The sequence below is a fragment of the Convolutriloba macropyga genome, chromosome 9 (genome assembly GCF_964194025.1).
Source record: "Convolutriloba macropyga chromosome 9, txConMacr16.3, whole genome shotgun sequence".
Taxonomy (NCBI): domain Eukaryota; kingdom Metazoa; phylum Xenacoelomorpha; order Acoela; family Convolutidae; genus Convolutriloba; species Convolutriloba macropyga.
This window is the reverse complement of record NC_134476.1, coordinates 61921382-61929448: the sequence shown is the minus strand read 5'-3', so window position 1 is coordinate 61929448 and position 8067 is coordinate 61921382. Positions and strand designations below refer to the sequence as shown.

At 37.3% G+C, this 8067-nt stretch overlaps 1 protein-coding gene across 1 annotated transcript in view; it reads left to right on the top strand.

Annotated features, from left to right (window-relative positions):
• The window catches only part of LOC142345923 (ATP-dependent RNA helicase DHX8-like), a 468212-nt gene that overhangs the window by 362703 nt on the left and 97442 nt on the right, over window positions 1-8067 (top strand). The gene's annotated exons all lie outside the window — the stretch shown is intronic.

Genomic DNA, 8067 nt, shown 5'->3' with positions numbered 1-8067 from the left:
GTATAATTTGCTGCCTACGGCAAAAAATTGTCTGAAATTATAAAATCTATTCTTATAAAAAATATAATTCATCTCGTAAACCTGTCAATTTGATACACACCATTCACAATTTTTAAAAAGCTCAAATGCACTGCTGTGCATAAAAGTGGGCGTTTAAAATATATTTGATCAACTTTTTGAGATATTCATTATGCGAACATTAGCATAAAACTTTAAACAATTTATACCCAACTGTCACAACAATTTAAAAAATTCTAGAAGATTTGAGCGTCAAATTTTATCTGCTTATTACTCGAGGTTGAGTTCTTTCAGGAAACTGCAATTTCGGAAACTCTGATCAACTCTCAACATCCTGGCATGGTTAGGTTTTACAGATGTATGAAATTCGATTAAATTTTGAGGCCGAAGACTTTTTTAAATGTGGGATTTAGTTCAAGCATGGTTTGGTTGGTTCTCTCACACCTTTAATCATCGCAATTTTATCTTCCGCGCTACTATATGCGGGTTAGCTTATACGGGTAAAACAAACAAGTCCAAATTTTGACTGGCCTCGATCACAAAAATATGCGCGCTAACACTAGACCTAATGAAAAAATATTTAGGACTCAAATAAGTTGTTCTAATAGAGGTTAGACCAAATTACCCACAAATGCCCAACAATACCAAAATTACCACAACACACAGATTTGTGATGCGAATTTGGGCATAGAGAATAAGACCTAGCTAATTCAAGTTGGAAAACATCGAAGTCATTCACCTCAAAACTTAGCTCGCTGAAACTACAAAAACGAAAAATTAATTCATTGCCCTTATTTTTTTAAGTTTAAAACTGAAATAAGCTAAATGACATTATCACCTTGCTTCAAATTCTTTTATTTGAATCTTTCGTATGTTTTCAATAGTTAATAGTTCCCTTGAATCTTGAGACCACGTGAGAACACATGAGCTTGTGACCGAACAATCGTCAAAGAACAACCTGGAGAGGTACCAACAAAGCTCCCTCCGTTGGCTGGAAAAAGGCCACGGACGGACTATTTTCGGACATGAAAGACAAAAACGAAAAAAACAGAGGAGCAAATCTACCAATTGAAAGAGATCCGTCGCTGCAACACAGAAAACAATATGAACAACAACAGCAGCAACAACACGAACAACAAGAGCGACAACTTGTGATCTACGATAGCAACTTGTCCGAGGTCGGAGAGGTTAAACAAGAAGCTCTAATGAGGATAAACAAAAGCAAAAAAAGAGAGAGCAAATTCGCTAGAGCTCAACACGAGTAACAAAAGTTGTTCCAAGACTCAAGCCCACTTTAATTAAATACCACGTCTATTTAGGCCCAATTTGTTTGCCGTATCACAATCCCAATGGGCTTGCTTTACCTCCTTGGTGTTGTGAAACATGTAAATGTTAGTTCGAACAGCTATGGTTAACATTCTTCAATCTGTCGTTGTAACAAGATAAAGACCATTCAAGCCATAAAAAAGAGGGGAAGCGCGCATCATTTTTATATAGCTGTCAAGGCCTTAGTAGGTGGGGTTCAAAATAGTACTGAATGCAGCGCATACACAATTAAGATCTGGATCAATACTATCCGCTGTTTTTGGTATAAAGATTTCAAGGTCTAGCGAAGGGGCGTTCTCAAACCAAATATTTTCTAGCTATAACTTTTCCTTGACGACTATGCCGGATTGGTTTTAATTTCTGTGAAGTGTATGCGAGAAGCATGAACCAAAAGCCCAATAATGCGGCGATAAACGGTTTTCAAGTTGCAAAAATCAAAATTACCTTTTACTTCATGAAAAAGATAGGCCAGGCTCCTTGAACCTCATAGTAAAGCCTATTAAGCAGTTCAGGTTAATCATTTTGAAAATGCTTCTGTTCTCAACGTGGATTTTGAACGATAGTCCTCGAATTCTTCGAACGCAATGCTTTGAGTCCAATCTTTTCATTATTAAGTTTTATTTTTGGTTTGTTGTTTCGACTGCATAATTTTACAAAGAGGTGTTTCTTTGTAAGACTCATATCTTGTAGAATGGTTTTACAACGATGAAATTGGAAGATAGATTGCTATAAAAGGAAATCCATTCGTGTCTTGTGAAAGTAGATTAATAAATTTTAACAAGAATTAATTTATATTGAATAGGTGTTTTGGAATTTAACTGGTGTTTGCATAACTTCATTGGCAAAGCAAAATAATGGCGTCTAACTCCTCAATTAAGTTACCAGAGCAAAAAATTTTCATTTGCTACTCTCTGGTACCGCTTCAGGGTTCCTAAAGGCGTCGAAACCAAATTTCCGAACTTTCGGCACCCCCTCATCAGATAATTAGAACTTTACCTCATCAGGCCCAACTGGCCTCAAAATTTAACTGGTGCACCTCCCCTTTGGCCGAAGCCGTAGGTATTTAGTCTACTGACCTTTAGAGGAATGAATTCCAAGCCAGAGTAAACTTGAGCCTCGGTGCGAAGACCATCTGGGGACCATTGAGGTGTTGCGTCCCAGAGCCTCAAGTCTGTATGTATCTCAACCATCTTTCGGGACAAGCAGAGCAAGTCTTGTCTGGACCAAACAGATAGTGTAGTCACTCTTTATCTTTTAGCTCTGCGATCACAGTTGCAACACTACTCTGTGATGTTACTTCTGTGACTATCACTACATCAGTTATGTCTGGACCTTACACACTATCTCTTACTAGAAGTCTTTCATTTCAGATACTAATTGTGCGCAGGGGTCACACACAGTTTTCTCTTCCACTGCAAATCAACTTTCAGTGGATACAGTGTAGCATTCATCTCATGCTCCCTCACATCTCAACCATACTAGCCCTACTAACAAGGGTTTCTGATCAATTAGAGTTCACGGGAGTCTTTAATTGAAGTCTAGCTAAGTCACTACTGAACGATCAAAACTTCATCTACTAGTCTCGATTTCACGTTTGTTACTTTGTTGATTTTCGAATCCGTTAAATTTGACCACCTTTCGATCATTAGAGACATTTCCAACAGGTAGAAGTCGGCGAGAACTTTTGTTCACAGGGTCCCGCTAACAACCACTTTTGCTCCCTTTTTTCAAGGGCGCTATTCGATGCTCTGCCTCAACACCTCGCATCTCAGGCTCTTACTCAGTAGATGAATAAATTTTAATAGGAATTAAGTTATAATGAATAGGAGTTTTGGAGTTTAACTGGTGTCTGCATAACTTCATCGAAAAAGCAAAATAATGGCGTCTAATTCATCAATTAAGTTACCAGAGCAAAAATATTCTGCTACTCTCTGGTACCGCTTCAGGGTTCTTAAAGGCTTCGAAACCAATTGTTCGAATTTTTGGCACCCCCCCATATGATCACCAAAACTGTACTTCATTAAGCCCAACTCGCCTCAAAATTTAAATGGTAACACCTTGGACACCTTCATACGCCTTAGAAAAAACAGCGAGTTTTCTCTAGTGTTGCAAAACACTATTTTTCTTTTTATCAAAGACAAAAAGAGTAACTGAAGTTCTTTCCTAAAACTTGATAAAATTAAACTTCTGCTGGAGGAGTTATCTCTGCCAAAACTCATATTACACATTCGTTTTGCTAACTTTAAACTACTGAAACATTTCAAAGGAAAAGGTTAGGCAAGAAGACCTAAGTTTTCCGGCTTTGAAAGATAGTTAAAACTGAAGATCACTACCCCCACAAAGGCAGACAGAGGTACCCATAAATTCAATCGGTTGAGTATTTATAACCGATAGGGAATAAACATCAGCCTGCATCTATTTGTATAGATTAGATTCTTGACAATGAAAACTGAGTTTCGCCACGTTCTGAAATTTATCAAAACGCTCAACTTCGTTCAATTTAAGCAAACATTAACATAATATAAGTTGAATCTTGTGACTGACCTGCTATTCCCACTCTTTCAAAAATGCGGTATTTCCCAATGTTCCTAAAAGAACAACACGGTTTTTAACACTGGTTAAAGGAACAATAAAATGGGTACGTTACCCAATATAAAAACGCTTTGAGAGGGATTTGCGGCTCTGAAGAGCAACGATACGTCAAACAACCTCGTTGCAGTTGCAAAAGGATGTTGATACGTGAGTTCAACTTGCCTAGTTAAAGAGCGTTAAAGCTCTTTAACTTGCCTAGTTAAAAGACATGCCTGTTGTAAGAAAACCGCAGCACCCCTTTTGACTTTGTGATTAAATTAAAGTACTCCAATATAGTGGTATGAGGATTCCTACAAATGTTGTAAGTTATATATACTTCTTAATGTGATTAACGGAAACTAATTCAAATTATTTTTTGATTTTCGCATCTTAATTTGATATCCTCAGATATCCTTTAGCTACAATTTTTTCTCTATATAACATATATAAACTCGGTTGTTCTGATAGCTATTTTTCAGTGAAAATTTTTCTCGTTACACGCAATAGCAATTAATAATTACCCGCATCAAATATCTTTTGTGTGCAGCGTTGATAGAATGACGAGGACAACAGTCTATACTAAATTGTCAGACAAACTTAGTTTTACGTTTTCGAACCTGTCAAACTTTATAGAGATTTGAGCGCTAGTAGGTCCCTACCTAGAAGCCTTCCAACGGCAAAAAATACACAATTCTACGTGAAAATCTAAACTCAATAGATGTATTTGGAAATCTGAAAACAAATTTCTGGAGACAAGGTAAATCAGAATAATGCATTTATTTTGTCAGCTTTTGAGCTTCTATCCTTGTGGTCGAACTTATTTGTATTTTAGAAAGAAGTTTGTAATTAGGTCAACATTACAGCAAAACATTCTTAGACCTAAAAACTCTTGCAACGTACAAGTTGACTGTTTTTTAAATAAACAAATCTGTTTTTAGTCACGGTGACTCACGAAGAAGACAATGAATCATAGACCAACTGCGTCTATTAAATTTTTTAAAACGTTCTGTTTTTTGGGGATCCACCATTCCAGCACCAACCAACACTGGATCCCCACGCTCAGATTACATGGAACAATTGAAAAGGATAGTTGAAAATTGCCATCTTAGCTAAACAAAACATCATCCCAGAAACACTACTTAATCTTTATCACGAAGTTGTGAAACTGACTGGCATTCCCTTTAACCAAGAGACAGTCCCCGAACAGTCAGCTCAATGCATGCGAAGGAGTAAGCAAAACAACAAAATAATCTCAGCAAAACATGAACTGCCGGCAAAATGCTACAAACAAAAATGGGAATTTTAAATTCATGAGGAAAAAATCCGTGCCCCCAAGCGGATGGAAAAGCATTCCTTCATCTGTATCTCAGCATTGGGATAGAGGGAAGATGAAATTTAAGCAGTCAGAACCTGCAAAAGTTGTTCCTGCTTAGTTTTAGCATCTCAAGGAAGAACAATTTGTCGGGCTCCGTATTATCACCTTTGACATGTACATCTTTCTAGCAACAAACGTTGGAAGGCTGAATCAGTTGAGTTTTTACTAGGAAAGGATACTGAACTTGTCGAAAATTGTAACCTCGGACAACAAGAAGCGTTCAATACAGATGTCTCCACCAATACCCTGCATGACAATGACATTTTTAAATCGAAGTGCTAAAAGCAAAAAATTGAAACCCAACTAGCACTTTAATTAAGCTTAAATAATGAAAAAAGGTCCCAATTTAGCTGCAATATCAAACCTAAAAACGGACCAAAAATAGCCTACCGTAAATGCCGGTAACTTCAAACAGAGTTCCGACCCCCAATCGCGCGCAAAAGAGTGACAAAGTCGAATAAATTTAATCGAGAAATCAGACCTCATTGTTCACGCAATGAGAAGCACGTGCTCTGGAGGACACAAAAAACTATATGACCACTAAGTTGAGGGGGATTTTTTGGGGGGTGGCAAATCCTGGGTTGACGTTTAGAAAACTACCCATGTGCTCAACCACACTTCAGTAATTTAGATGATATCACGGCAGTTATGAAAAACAAAAAATTAGAAAAGATTATCCAGTACATTTACTCATTACAGGTGGAGCTAACAGCCAAAAATTGAGACACCCCTTGTGGACTCTCAACCGAAATCATCAATATCGTTCCAAAATGAATTAGGTAGACACTCATAACCAGTCCGAATTGAGGAGAAAAATTTCAAACGAGCGAATTCAGACATAGGAATAAATACAGGCGCACGTTTAAATTGTTAGTTGGCAAGTTCCGGACGCCCTATTCCCTGTCGTTTTGGATAACCTAAAACATTCGATAGGCAGAGATTCGTTCAATAGGCTGGGCCTAGCAATTACAAAGCCACCTCAAATTTGATCAGTCAATCGAATTAACAATACTGAAACACGATGACCAATCGCGTACACTAACCTTTTCAAAACTCATTACAGGCATTGAGCGATCGAAGAAAATCTAACTTCAAAAATTTCAGGTTTAATTGAACTCGTCTCAATGTTCAAACACAATTATTGTCTTTCCGGCATCGCAAGGAAGTAAACCGGGAACTTTTTTGCATCCATAGCGTATCACTTGAAACTTTTATAAATCCAAATTCTCACAATCAAAATTTGGCCTTCAAATTTGCCAAGAAAAGCTAAATGCCAGTTTAATTGCTACTGCTTATTATTCAAAAACATGCTCAATGCTTGTTTTCTGAATTGAATGGACTTTCAACCAGTCTATGTTGATTGATATTTTGTTAAATTTTATGGCTTTAACGACTGATTTTGACCGTTTTATCCTCTACTGTAAACTGATTACGAGAATCCATCAAATGAAAAGTTTTTCGTCTACTGACAAAAAACTAATATATATTGGATCTTTCCCGTTTGTCCCCCCAGTTTAGTGGGTACATATTATTTGCAACCCCCCCCCCGCCAAATTTTTACATAATGATTTAACTATGTAATGGGACGGGCTCTATAGCCGGGGGAGCATAACACACTGGGGGCACAAACGGAAAAGGTCCAATATATATTAGTTTTTTGTCAGTAGACGAAAAACTTTTCATTTCACAAAAAATAGCTCTTGAAAGCGATTGGGAATATTAGAACTCTTTCACAAGTTTTGTGTCCGTTTGTTTCTTAATTAGCTTTGTGGGAAAATAATATAAAGAGAAATTAAAGTTTTTATACAATTGTATATGTTGTGGGGCTTTTTGGTAAGGTCTGAACAATTAGTTTAGATTTTATGTTTTGTGATCGGTACCAAAGATGATTTTGGGCTTATAAATTTGTTTAGTAATGTAATCTGGCCGAGTTTTTATCTTTACTTACGCCCCCCACCGGGGTTTTTTTATGACCTCCTCCTTACAAATTATGTGATACTATATTGTACGTTAATATGTAAAACAGCATTATGTGGCCAACTGCTGAAAGGACAATTTTCGTCATGGGCATATAGTTTGACTTGCATATAAATTGAAATAACTTGAGAGTCAATATTATGACAAAACAACTAATTGCCTTCTTAATGCACAATCAGTATCGAAAAGGACATTTCTGAAATTCATCAACAAAGGAGAGTTCTTTAATTTCAGTATAATTGACACTATCTTAGTTGTCAGATAGCACGTGGAAATGAGTTACTTATAGCGTGGAAAACAGTGACAAAGTCGAGTAAATTTAATCGACAAATCAGACATCCTTGTTCACGCAATGAGAAGCATGCGTGCGCCGGGGGACCCAAAAAACTATATGACCACTAAGTTGAGAGGGATTTTTTTTGGGGGGGGGGGGCAGATCCTGGGTTGAAGTTTAGAAAACTACCCATGTTTTCACCTGGGTATGGTGAAAACTCTTTACCATACTATTTTGCAATTGAAGAAATTTCTCTTCCAAAAAACTTCAATCTTGACTTAACTGTTTTTGTTTGGATGTTGATTTTGTTCCTTGTTGTTACAGCAATGGCAGACAATCCCAGAGGATGCCAACGAGTCGATGACGTAATCGGAAATGGTCGCAAGAAACTTCTTCTAATAGGCAAAATGGGAGAAGGCAGAAGCAGTCTCTGCAACGTCATCGCTGGACTTGAACACGATTCTGCTTTCTTCTGTGTACAAGAAAATCCGGAACTGTCAAGCCATGCGATTAATTTCGGCGAAGT